Genomic DNA, 13,635 nt, shown 5'->3' on the forward strand with positions numbered 1-13,635 from the left:
TTGGAGCTTCAGCTTCATCAGTCCTGACTGGTTGGATCTCCTTGCAGTCCAAGGGACTCTCTATAGTCTTCTCCAACACCACAGTTCAAAAGCATCAATCCTTTGGCATTCAGCTTTCTTTATGATCCAACTCACACATCCATACATGACTACTGGAAAAACCATAGCTTTGGCTAGACGGACCTTTGTTGACAAAAGTAATGTCTCTGCTTTTTAATATGCTGTCTAGGTTGGTCATAGATTTTCTTCCAAGGAGCAAGCACATTTAATTTCATGGCTGCAGTCACCATCTGCAGTGATTTTGGAGCCCAAGAAAATAAAGTCTGTCACTGTTTCCATTGTTTCCCCATCTAGTCGCCATGAAGTGATGGGACCAGACGCCATGATCTTAGTTTTCTGAATGTTGAGTTTTATGCCAGCTTTTTCACTCTCTTTTACTTTCAAGAGGCTCTTTCGTTCCTGTTTGCTTTCTGTCATAAAGGTGGTACCATCTGCATATATGAGGTTATTGATATTTCTCCTGGCAATCTTGATTCCAGCTTGTGCTTCATCTAGCCTGGCATTTTGCCTGATGTTCTCTGCATATAAGTTAAAGAAGCAGGGTGACAATATACAGCCTTGACATACTCCTTTTCCAATTTGGAACCAGTCCACTGTTTCATGTCCAGTTCTAACTGTTGCTCCTTGACCTGCATACAGATTTCTCAGGAGGCAGGTCAGGTGATCTGGTATTCCCATCTCTTGAAGAATTTTCCACAGTTTGTTGTGATTCACACAGTCAAAGGCTTTGGCGTAGTCAATGAAGCAGAAGATGTCTTTCTGGAAATGTTTTTCCCTTGCTTAGGTGTTCTAAGACACCTAGTATTCAGGTCAATAGAGTTATATCACCTGGGTTGAAACAATTAAACCCTAACAGTGAAACAGCGTTAGATATAATTTAATCTTGAGTGATTTGAGGGGGCACTTTGGTCCTTTTTTATGGGTGAGTCATTTCTCTGAATATCAGTTAGTAACGTCCTATAGATGTATAACCAGTAACAGAGGCTATCATGTGAAACGATAATAGGCTGGATAAACCACATTTTAACTGTAAAACATACAAATGTGAATCCATGTTTATAATATTAAAACTGTATATTTTCCTCGCTTGGTAAGACTTTTGTGTTAAAATTCATTCCATATTTGGTATGTTAGGGCATGTTGTTGAGTAGAAGTGAATAACCAGAGGAAATGAATTCAACTGTCCATAGAGTTGTAACAAACTAAGAAGTGAACAGGGAGGGAGTTCTTATCAGAGGAAAGGTTACACATCCCTGGAGCATATCAGGGAGGGGGCTGGGCAGAGGTGGGTAGAGAGCCAACAGAAGGAGGGGACAGGAAGTGATTGAGATCTAATCTGTGCTTGACAAACTCTATTTTCCTTTCCCTCTCCTGCTGCCCCTTATCTGCTATTTGGAAACTCCAGGAAGGTCAGGGAAGATGCAGACAGAGTGCCTGATCCAGAGAGCCATGAAGCTGGAACCTCAGCTTTGGTGGATTTTGCGTTTTATCTTTTTCAGAAGTACTGGTGAAAGTTTTGCCACGAATTAGGGGTAAATAGTTGCCTAGGGTCTTGAAAGAGTAGTTTTTGGTCCCTAGGACAATCTCTACTATTCCACTATGCATGAAGGTTAGGGAAATTATCTTTGTAACTTGACTCTAATATCTATCTCTTGAGCCTCATAAGGAACATTGGAAAAAGTTAATAGATTTGGCTAGCACTTGGGTCAGTTATTGCAAATGTATCAAATGGCTATCCGGGAGTCATAAAACAGGTGGCCTTGAAATTGTACTGTGTTTGTGGATACAGATTGGCAGCCATCCTTTAAGGGCAAAATTATGTTAAAAGTTGAGCCAGGGTGAATGAACAAAACAGCCTATTTACAATACAGTGCTATGTTATGAAAGACAGTTCCTGAAAACAGATCAAGGGGATTGATGGTGATGCTCCAATATGTTTCTTTGTAAAAATTTGATGTTAAACATACTGGTCTGTGAATTTAAGACTTACTCTTCTTTCCATTCTTCCTTCGATTTTTCCTTCCTTGGTTCCTTCCTTCTTCCCTTCCTTCCCTCCAACTTTCCTTCTTCTGGTTGCTTTTGGAGGGGTTGTGGATGTATTTAATTTGGGTTTTTGTTTTGAGTTGGCATATTTATTAAATAACAAGAAATCTGTTTTGAGTTAGTGTAAAAGCAAATAAAGAACAATGGATTCCCTTTGAAATTACTGTAACATGGTTAATTTTTTTTAATACTTGAGAAAAGAGAACTTTAAAAGCAACCTGTCAACATGTAGCTGAACTTGGTGAAACTCAGCTACTTTAAAATGAAACACTTATTTTAAAAACTGTTTGACATAAACGGAAAATATCTGTTGTTACTGACAATTTGTATAGGTGTAAGAGCCATAGAATTTTAAACTGTAATGACCTAACATGTGGACTACATCTCATTTTAGAGATGAACAATCAGAAAGATTAAATAACTTCTCTAGGAGACTCAATTATTAGCAACACAGAAAAATTCATATCCTATTTTCCTGTCTTTGTCCAGTACTTTTTATCATTATATCACTAGGTTTCTAACATAAAAGCTTTCAGTGACATAACATTTAAGTTTGCACCTAACCTAAAAGAATCTTTATGGATTTCTAGTTCCAAGGGATTGATTTAAATAATGGTTTAAAAATGATTTAAAAATAATGGTTTTCCCATATTTATGTAAATAGGGATGAACTTTTTAAATTGAGATATAATTCACATACCATGAAATCTATTTTTACTTATTCATTTTGATATAAAAGTTTAAGCTTAACTTCTAGTTACAGTATCCATTTTACTTAGGAGTGAGTATATAAAATCCCCTGGAGAGGTAAACAGCATTTTCAATATTCTTGCCTGGAAACTTCCACAGATAGAGGAGCTTGCAGTCCATGGGGCTACATGTCCATGAGCAGGCTACAGTCCATGGGGCTCGCAAAGAGTTGGACAGCCTGAGCGCGCGCACACACAGACACACACACACAGTCCCCTAACACACACACACACACACACACACACTCCCCTGAGCGCGCGCACACACAGACACACACACACAGTCCCCTAACACACACACACACACACACACACACACACACACACACACACACACTCCCCTAAAGAAAAATTTCTACATTTTGGAGTAGGGATGATGGCGTCTGAAGAAGCTTCATGATTCCCCCTCTCCATGGTGAATAGGGTTTTTTTTTTTTTTTCGAGACAAAGATGGAAAAAGAGAAACGAGGGATTATAAATACTGAAAAACAGATAATTCTGTGTAACAGAAAGAGGAGAACAGTTTAACAAAGTCAAAAACAAAACTATGCAGCAGAAACTTACAGTCTAGGCCCACTTTCCCGGGAAGGTGACGGTTCTGAGGTACTGAGGACAAGCATAGCTTTTGCGTTCATTCCCCCGCCCCGACATTAAATAAATACCTACTATGTACCGAGCCTGCGGAAGCGCTGAGAATACAAAGATGGATAAGGCAGATCCTCGAGGAGCTCAGCCTGGTCGTGGCAGTGGCGAAAAGGAGTTGCGGTGGGGGTGGGGGGTGGGGGCAAGAGGTGCGGCGGGGAAGAGCGAATGGAGTGGTTGGAGAGTATGGAGTCGGTAGAGATTGGGGGCTGACGTTAAGACAGGAAGGTTGAAAAACTGAATATATGGTAAGAAATTGGGGGTTCACAGATGTGCTGGCTTCTATGGCAGAAATCTGTCCCAGGACCTCTTAAATAATTAGCCTCATTTGCCAAATTTGGCCAGATGTTATAATGCTGATCTTCTACAGGTAACCCTCTCGAAGAGGTTTAAAAGTCCTTTTCCCACTTCCAGCCCTTGCTTTCCCCACCATTATTAGGGCGTCGGGCAAGGGAAGGTTCAGGTTGGAAACCTGCACCCACGTTTGCAGCCTGGGCTCTCTGCAGGAGACAGGAATCCAGGGCTTTGCCGTCGTCATAGCAACTAGGAGTTCCGCGGTCCCCTGCCCCCCCATCATCTTCTAACTGGTTCTACTTCCCCCGCCGTCTGGGCTGAGTTGTCGCTTCTCTCGCGAGATTTGAGCGCAGCGCTGAACTGCACAGCAGTGATCTCACCCGAGACTTGGGGAGGGACGGTGGGAGGGAGCGAAGGAGGGGAAGGAATGGGGCGGGCGAGCGGGTAGGGAAGGGGAGGGGAGGGGAGGGGAAGGGCGAGTGCGGCGCTGCCACCGCCGGCAACTTTGTGAGCGAGTTCACTGTGTGCGTGAGCAAGTGAGCGAAAGTCAGAGCGCCGCTGAGTCCTCGGGAGGAGGGTCCCCGGGGAGGGCCAGGTCTGGGCTTCAAAGGCCGTCCACCCCTCCACCCCGGCCCCCCACAAGCCGCTCCATCCTCTCCCGCCTCCGTGGCTCCCTCCCCATTTCCTCCCCCACCAACCCTCCCGGGCCTTCTCGCCCCCCGTCTTGCAGTTACCTGTCCCCTCCCCCCCACTTGGCACGCACCTCCCCTTTCCCCGGCGTCCACCACGGACCTCCCCCCCCCCACCCCCAGCCACTCCGCACTCACTTTCTGCGCCGGCCGCCCCCTCGGCTCTTTCTTTTGGAGGGGGGGCAGGCGGGCGGGATGGGGGGCGCTGAACCTCGGAGGCGGCGCGAGCGGTGACCCGAGCGCCCAGACAATAGTTGATGCCCAGGGACTTGAGTGCCCCCCCACTCCACCGAGAGCGCAGCTCCCTCCTCCGGCTTTTCTCCAGCCTGCATTCTGGGTCCCCTTCGGATCCAGGCTCGGGAGTTGGGCTGACTGCGCCTCCACCTCCCCCGAGCCACCCCCGCCCCCGCGCGGCGCCCGACCCGGCCTCGCCGCCCGCTGTTATCCGCAGAGGAGGCGGCGAGTGAGCGCGCGCCGACCATCTACACGGTTTCTCTCTCTTTTTTTCCCCCCAGGGAGAGCGCGCGGCGGACGCGCCCGGACGCGCGGCGGCACCGGGAGGCCGGGCCGAGCGGTAAGTGGCTCCGGCGCCCGGGGTTCGGGGAGGGGAGTTGAGGGGTGCAAGACTGTTGACAGCCCCTACCCCATTTCTGGCTGGGGCGCGGGTCCGGGGCACGGAGCAGTACACCGGGAGGCCGGTCAAAGTTTTTAATTTCCGATGTGGTGGCGTGCTGATAGCGCAACCCGGCGGGGGCGAGTCCGAGCTGCACCGCGCCCGGCGCGCGCGCGCGCGCGCGCACCTCGGAATCTGAATCTGCACAACTCTCCGCCAGGCGCCTGTGCGAGAGGCCGGGAGACCCGCGCCCCGGTCGGGGTGGCTGCGCCCACCCAGCCGCTCTCGTTTCCACCGGGCTGACCCTTCCCCTTCAGTCACCTGGGTGAGCGCTTTGCACGCTGTGCTGGAGGGATAGGCCGAGAGGTTTGATCGTGAGAAAGGGGGAAGAGCGGCTCGGTGCCCGTGGGTGGTTCATTTCTCTCCCGGGGGTCTGGTTGGGAGCGAAATCCTAGGATGCTCTAACATGCTTTTTCTTGGAGCAAGTAAACCTCGAGAGGGCCGAGGCGTCGAGAAGGTACTGCAAAAAAGAACTTTTTCTTCTTCGCCCCATCTGTTTCCAACTTCGATCCTGACCTTAAAGGAAATTTGCCAAGCTCTCTATCGCTCCATGGCATTTCTAGGTGGACAAGTAATCTTGTTGGGCAGGTTGAAATTTCATCGGTTCACCATTTGGAGAACATAGAGACGAGGGAAGTGGCTCACTTTCAAGGAAGATGTTTAATTGAGTTGTTGGTATTCGTTTTGAAGAGAAGCAAAACTAATGGACCCTAGGATGCATTTACCTTACAAATTTTATTTTTCTTGACGGGTATTTTAGAGGCAGCACTCAGTGAAATTCTTACTACCTGCTAAACGATTACATTTGTAAACTGGGAGCCTGTGATGCGATGCAAATTTCAGAGTAGAGGTGTCGACTTTCATCAGGTTCCAGGTCTGTCTGGATGAACTGGGGTTGGCGTTTCCTCTATAAAGCAAACCTTTCATGTTGAAACTCTGACTCAGACTCTTCAAGCCATTGTTTTTGTACTCCTACTCTGTGGGAGTTAAGTGTCAACTTTCTCTCATTTTCTCATATGGAATATTCATCCCAGGCAAAGATTCTCTCACTTAATATTTTGGAAAAGTACAGGATAAAGTCCTGTAGAATCATTGTCTGCACCCAGTTTAGTAACAGTATTAATTTTCTATATAATCTGGATCTAATAACCTTCACTTTCCTCTTTTTCATTTTTTCCAAAGCTACAATTAAGCCACCTTTACCAGAATTAAAAAAAAAAAAATCTGATGGAAATAATATAAAACAGTGGTATCAGGAGTAGTTTCATATAAAAGGTTTTCATAAAGCAGTTTATGGTCACTGAAGTGTCTATTAGATGACGTGCCAGTTCTTAAGGAGAAAATTAATGTTAAAACATTTTTCCCATGAAATAAATTATTTATACTTAGGCATTAGCAATTAACAGTGCATTTAAAATGCTTTGGGTGATGATTTGCACATAAATGGTTAGGAGCAAAACAAGAGATTTTGAGGGGTGAATGGTATTTTGTGGCTGATAACTTATTTTCGTATCCCATGATACTTAAGTAAAGGACTCCTGAAGTTGACTATCATTATTTCTCTGGTTGAGTGAGAGAACAAGTTTGGCAGGTGGCTCACGATGGTCAGCAGGTGTTGCTGTTAGCTTCTCTGTGGTTGCTGGTACTGCTCCTTTAGTTTGAAATTGCTGTTCTGCTGCGGTGAACTTTTAGATCTGAAGTGTCAGGCAGAATTAATTGTGACTTCATCATAGGATTCTATGATGAGGTTGAAGAACTCCTGGTAATAATTGCAATACTAACTGCAAAGCAGCTCACTCAAATTTACAGTAAGAGTCTTTGAACTCTGTCCTTTCACTGTGATTTCCTGGTTTTCTTACTTTGCTTTTGCATTGAATTAGATGTGTAATTTTGATGTAGGTCTCTCCACCCTTATCCCTGGCCACATCTTGAATTTTTTTTAAAACAACTATTGAAAAATACCTTCTAGTAATTTTTTCGAAGCCATAGATCGAAGATTGCTGGAGATGAGCGATTTTGCAGAGACTTTGGAGGACCTTGGTTGACTGTGAGTTGGGACGTGTATCTGTTCTATCAGTTTGAGTTTTTCAATGAATGGCTGTTTTCTCTCTCTTTGAGCTGTGAAACAGGAACATGAGGATAGGCGGAGCATGTGTAAGAGTACAGATCCCCTCAGTCTTTGCAGTTTAGGGGAATGTATGTAGTGATTGACGGTAACATGAATATATGCTTCCTATTGGTCCTCACTGTCCTGCCATCATTTCTATTGGTCCATGTCAGTGTACATATGAAGTATACCTAGTCCGAAGATTTTCAGGTGACATTGCAGATTTGAACCTTTTGGTAAACTGATGAAATTGGACGTTGTGTAAAGAAGACAGACTAACTCATCCCTATAATGTTGAGCTTTGTTGTTCAGTTGCTAAGTCTTGAGTAGAGCTAGCTCTCTGATATAGAATGCATCTTTCTTCCTTTCGACTCAAATCACAGAATTTCATGTCTCCAATTCAGAAAAACAATTTCTCTCCATAATATCACTGTATTCTTCATCTTTCGAGGTTTGTAGTAAGTCAAACAGTATTTATTGAGTGCCTCTGTCTGGGAGACATGCTGCTGAGTTCTGTGATTCCAGTGGTGTGTAAAACTGTGTTCTGGGGCTCAAGAAACTTAGAATGCAGTGGGGCATTTGTAGTGACCTTCCCTGGTTTGATGTTCTGATACCCTGAGACCCCTATAAAAGTTTTGCATAGCTGGCAATTATTTTTGAATTATAACTTATTTGAATTAATTTTGGAAATAATGGGGCCCAGTATTTGTCTTTAGAACGTTTGGGTTTCAAATTTTCCAGCTACGGGATATTAAAAAGTAGTCAAACCTTTTCCTGAACTATCTTTCTGAAAGAATTATTATTTTTTTCCGTAGCAATGCTTCATCTCTTTGCTGCAGAAATTATTGAGAATATGTGTATGAAAGAAACTTGAAACCATAGTTTTATTTGCAATTGCAAGTTCTTACTTTCTGACGAACAGATTCATACATTGTTAGGGTTAGAAGGGATTTTGAGCATAAATCATTTAGCCCTTCTCCATTATCCAGATGAGGAAACAAGCCCAGAAAGTTGAAGTGATTTTTTTGAAGAGTATAGGAGAACTGGTCAGTGATCACTCAGTGATTGGAAGACAGGTCTTCAGATTTAACTGTATTCTTTTGTTTGCTGTTGTCCCCCCCCATCTTAGAGTCTGTCATGTTAAAATTTATTTACTACTTTTACCCTCCACTCAAGTGTTCAGTATTTATTAAATATCTAAAATGAGAAAAAGCAAAACTTAATGAGACAAAATGTACATGAAGGTTGAAAAGCCATGAAAACTGCATTGATGTAGTGTTCGGTAACTAAGCTTTGGTTACTTAAATTACGAAGTTTTGGAGAAAGAAATTATGAGTTAGTTAAAAGTATTTATATCATAGCACCTGTAGTTTTTTTTTTTTTTTTTTAAACTCAGGATAATATACTTGTATGCACTTTAGAGAAGCCAGACTTAATTTGTAGTTGACCATTTTTTCCTTTCTTAAATTCATTTTTCATTTGTAAAAGAAAGTGGTTGTGCTGCCCTTATTTTTGTAACAATGGCAACTTCAGACCTTGTCTCTCAGCTACAGGTAAGGGTTATTCGGAGGTGAGGCTAGGGAGGATTTGTTAGGTGGAGGTATAATTGCACATAAAACAGGAAAATGTTGTAGAAGCTTCCTGTTGAAAATATGAGAGATATATATAGAGCCCCACCCAACTTCCACTGGGGTGATCTGAGCCAGGAGAGGTTTCCTTGCCACTTGGGTGACTGCCCTTTAGATGAGGGACTCTCCCTTTCCCCAGGAGGGTAAAGCGTTGTGTTATTGCTTCATTGCTCATACAAAAATTTGTATTTGTTCCACATTCAGTGCTATTTAAAATAGGGGTGTTCCACTATCACTTGAGATTGACAATCCAACAACCTTCTATCTATTGCACTTGTACTGTTTTGGTCTGGGAAATAAATTGGCCTTATTGGATTTTGTTTTTTTTCTATGCTTAGCTAATTGAAAGAAAAAAAAAAAGCCAAACAAAACCTGCACACTTTTATAGCACTTTGTTTTTGAAGGGTTTTGTACAGACTAGGTTAATTATTCTTAGGTGATAGCTCATTTATTCTTTCGGTGGGTTTTTGATGAGCACTGGAGCGAGTTGTAGAAACATGGAAAAGATCCCCTTTTCCTTGGATCTCTTAAACACAGATGGTTTGAGTGAGGGTGAATAACACAAGTGTGACTGGGTTCGTGATCACCTGGGTAAGAGAATGCACAGGGAGTATCTTTTGAGGTTAGGGCCTGGTCCACATCCACTTTCTCCTTTTATTTCTGCCTGGGAGGAGTGACGTAACTCCAGCTGTGAAGAGGACGTGAGTGTTTTCTTGAGGATCTAGAGAGATGACGCCAAATGACGAGGAACGTCAGGGGCTTCTTTCGTTGGACTTTAGTCAACAGCAGTGCCTTGGTGGGGTGGGGTGTGCCACAGAGGCAGGCGAAGCTTTTTCTCTCTTCCTCTGCAGGTTGGGATGAGAATTTTCAGCCTTTGGATTCATCCCTAATTTGTTACTTGTCATGTTGCACCAAGTTCTCCCTCTAATTAGGATTGTAGTATGCCTAACTTTAACTTGTGGGAAACGGGCAATTACATAATGTTAGATTTCCCTTTTTTCAGTTCAGGAGCGGCATGGGGAGAATGTTTGCTTGTTGGAGAATGCTGACTTGGAGATGGAGAGTTACTGATTTGCACAAACACAGGGGTCACTTAGAGGCGACTGGAGCCAACTGACCAGCCAGCCGTGGTGGCCACTGGCTTCCTTTTTTCCTTTCTCCTCCCCTAGAGTAGGTCCAGGTTAAATGATTTTCACAGACACCAGGGTGAATTTTGGTTATTCTTTTCTCTATTTTTTCCCAGAAAGCCTTTTACCAAAGCTACAAGTATATAGTCATTGATTTTTTTTTTTGCGGCTCAACGTCTTGCTTCCTTTTAGAATGAGGTCCAGACTTCTCAGAATGAAGCTATTAAGAGATGAAAAGCAAAGGGCTTTGTGCTGAATGACCATGTTCCTATAGTTAAGACTTGACTCTGATCAGTGTCATTTACGTTGACTCCTATATTATTTTTTTCTAATTCATTTTTTTTGATATTCTCAATTATTTGCCTAGATAGGAATTATAGTTTGATATATTCTAAGGTCTTTGCATTTCCTTTTACAATCTTAGTTCTCACAGTTGACTGACTGTTGGTTTTTATGATTTCTTTTCATTTTTTGATGCTTTCAGAGAAATAACTGATGACTAAACTGTGCTGTTTCATGCCTTTAAGAACAGAGGGTACTTATATGGAGATGCTTATAGGAGGTATATATAATTATATATTAATAGTATGTTGTAAAATTTTCACCCAGTTTGGCTAACTTTGATTCCTTTTTTCACCTGTACATACTTAGGGAAATAAATGGAAAGGAGTATTTTCCTGTATTTTTGCAAGAAATGTAAATATGTGACTTGTGCGAACCATACTGCCTTTTCTTTCAGAGACTTTGAAAACAAGTTGTTCTTACTCTTGAAATGAGGGTTAGTGTATAGTTGATTTAACTCCTCCCTTTCCGCTGACCATACTTCTGGCTGCCCCAACAAAGACCTCAGAAGCTTCTGCCAATATATTTTGCTCAAGTCTAATTTCTGAGTAGCTGGAATTTCACATGTAGAGAGACTGTACTCTGTGTGCATATATATGTTTGGGATGGGGTTTGACTCCTGGCTCAGAATGTGCCCTTGGGAAACCCGTTAGGAGGCTTAAGACTGAATGTGGTTCCTGACCCTTATCTCTTTCCTGGTTTGAGAAGTGCCTGAGATTCTTCAAAGAGCCTCAGTGTTACTTTATTTATTTATTTTAATTAGAATCTTAGCACTGATCCTTTGTAATAGGAAATGGGGTATAATAATTGCATGACAAAATAATGTTTCAGTAGATACATGATAGGTTTTGGAGAGCTATAGGATTCACAGAAAAGGCTTATTAAGAGAACCTCAACCTAATAATCACTTTCGATGGGATTGTTCTGAAGGCTGTCTTCAAGGGAGCTTTTAAAAATAGTGATTTTTCAAGGGTTTGGATCAGGTGTGTAGGGGAGGGTGGAGGGTCACAGTGGAGTCTGAGGTATTTCTCTGGGTGGATGGGTGGCTTGAAGAAACTCAACAGGTGATTGTTTTATGCTCCTCCCCCACTCAGTTGAGAACACAATGGCTTTTATATCATGTTTGGATTTATGCTTGACAATAAGGTGCATGTGGAAACTTCAGTTCGGGTGGGTATAGGAGAGCCTGCGATCATGTGTACGGTCCCCTTGGTTGAAAAAGACAACTTGGAAGAAATTTGGAAACGGCTGCCAGCAGCTGAAAGGATCAGGCTGCTTAGAACTCCTGCAGTGGAGCTAGAACAAGTAAATCCAATTTGGTGGTTGCATGTGGCACTTACTTTTATTACTGGGGTAAAGAACACATAGTGTAAAATTTACCATCTCAGCTGTTGTTAAGAGTACAGTTTAAAAAAAAAAAAGAGTACAGTTTAGTCATGTTAAGTATATTCATATTGTTGTGAAACAGAAGTTCCGACTGCTTTCATCTTGCAGATTGGAAACTATACCCACTAAACAACTTCTCCTTTCTCTTCCCCCATCCCTGGCAATCACCATTCTACTTTCTGTTTCTATGAATTTGACCTTTTAAGATAGCTCATATAAGTGGTGTCGTGCGGTATTTGTCTTTTTGTGACTGGCCCGTTTCTCTTAGCATGGTGTCCTCCAGGTTCATTCCTGTTGGTGTGTGGTAGGATTTCCTTCCCTTTTAAGGCTGAATAATATTGTGCTTTGTACTCAGGCCTGTCTGACTCTCTGCGACCCTGTGTACTGTAGCCCACCAGGCTCCTCTCTCTATGGGGATTCTCCAGGCAAGAATAATGGAATGGGTTGCCATGCCCTCCTCTAGGGAATCTTCCCAACCCAGGGATCTAACCCAGGTCTCCCGCATTGCCAGTGGATTCTTTACCCTCTGAGCCACCAGGGAAGCCCAAGAATACTGGAGTGGGTAGCCCTTACCTTCTCCAGGGGATTTCCTGACCCAGGAATTGAACCAGGGTCTCCCACATTGAAGGGGATTCTTTACCAGCTGAGCTACTGGGGAATATTACATTGTATGTGTGTACTACTTTTGTTTACCCATCCATCCATAGGTGTACATTTGGGTTGCTTCTACCTCTTGGCTGTTGTAAATAGTGCTGCTCTGAACATGATGCTCACATCTCTCTTTGGGACCCTGTTTTCAGTTCCTTTGGATATATACTCAAAAGTAGGATTTCTGTATCATATAATGGTTCTATTTTTAATTTTTTTGAGTAACCTCCATACTCATTTTCATAGCGGTTATACTATTTTACACTCTCACCAGCAGTGTTTCAATGTTATTGCCCTTCTTTGCCAACACTTGTTACTTTGTTATTGTTTTTTGATATTAACCATTCTAATGGGCATGAAGTAATGTCTCACTGTGGTTTTGATTTGCATTTCTCTATTGATAAGTTATATTGAGCATTTTTCATATGCTTCTTGGCCATTTGCATATCATTTTTGTAGAAATGTCTTAAGTCTGCTCATTTTTTGATTAGGTTATTTGAGTTTTTGTTGTTGAGTTGTAGGAGTTCTTTATATATTGTGGTTTTTTATTTTATTTTTTTTATTAGTTGGAGGCTAAGTACTTCACAACATTTCAGTGGGTTTTGTCACACATTGACATAAATCAGCCATGGAGTTACATGTATTCCCCATCCCGATCCCCCCTCCCACCTCCCTCTCCACCCGATTCCTCTGGATCTTCCCAGTGCACCAGGCCTGAGCACTTGTCTCATGCATCCCACCTGGGCTGGTGATCTGTTTCACCATAGATAATATACATGCTGTTCTTTCGCAACATCCCACCCTCACCTTCTCCCACAGAGTTCAAAAGTCTGTTCTGTACTTCTGTGTCTCTTTTTCTGTTTTGCATATAGGGTTATCATTACCATCTTTCTAAATTCCATATATATGTGTTAGTATGCTGTAATGTTCTTTATCTTTCTGGCTTACTTCACTCTGTATAATGGGCTCCAGTTTGTGGATATTAGCCCCTTATTGAGTTGTAGGAGTTCTTTATATGTTCTGAATATTAGCCCCTTGTCAGGTGCATGATTTGCACATATTTTCTCCCCTTTCATACATCTCCTTTTTACTATGTTATGTCAGTTGATGCATGAGAGTTGAAAATTTTGATGTAATCCCATCAAAAAGCAATCCCTTTTGCTTTTAGTATCGTATCAAAGAAGTCATTGCCAAGTCCAACAGCATGGAGTTTTCTGTGTTTTTATAGTTTTAGTTCTTACACTTCT

General features: G+C 42.7%; 1 protein-coding gene across 7 annotated transcripts in view; it reads left to right on the plus strand.

Annotated features, from left to right (window-relative positions):
- The first annotated feature begins 4,268 nt into the window (after positions 1–4,268).
- Positions 4,269–13,635, plus strand: part of SIPA1L1 (signal induced proliferation associated 1 like 1) — a 369,406-nt gene continuing 360,039 nt past the window's right edge. For 3 of the 7 annotated variants that reach the window (XM_043472434.1, XM_043472441.1, XM_043472439.1), the window contains exons 1-2: positions 4,271–4,324; positions 4,993–5,051. The gene's annotated coding sequence lies outside the window, so the exon portion shown is untranslated. The other 4 variants (XM_043472437.1, XM_043472440.1, XM_043472442.1 and 1 more) reach the window with 3 other exon arrangements.

Source organism: Cervus canadensis, chromosome 6 (genome assembly GCF_019320065.1).
Source record: "Cervus canadensis isolate Bull #8, Minnesota chromosome 6, ASM1932006v1, whole genome shotgun sequence".
Classification (NCBI taxonomy): domain Eukaryota; kingdom Metazoa; phylum Chordata; class Mammalia; order Artiodactyla; family Cervidae; genus Cervus; species Cervus canadensis.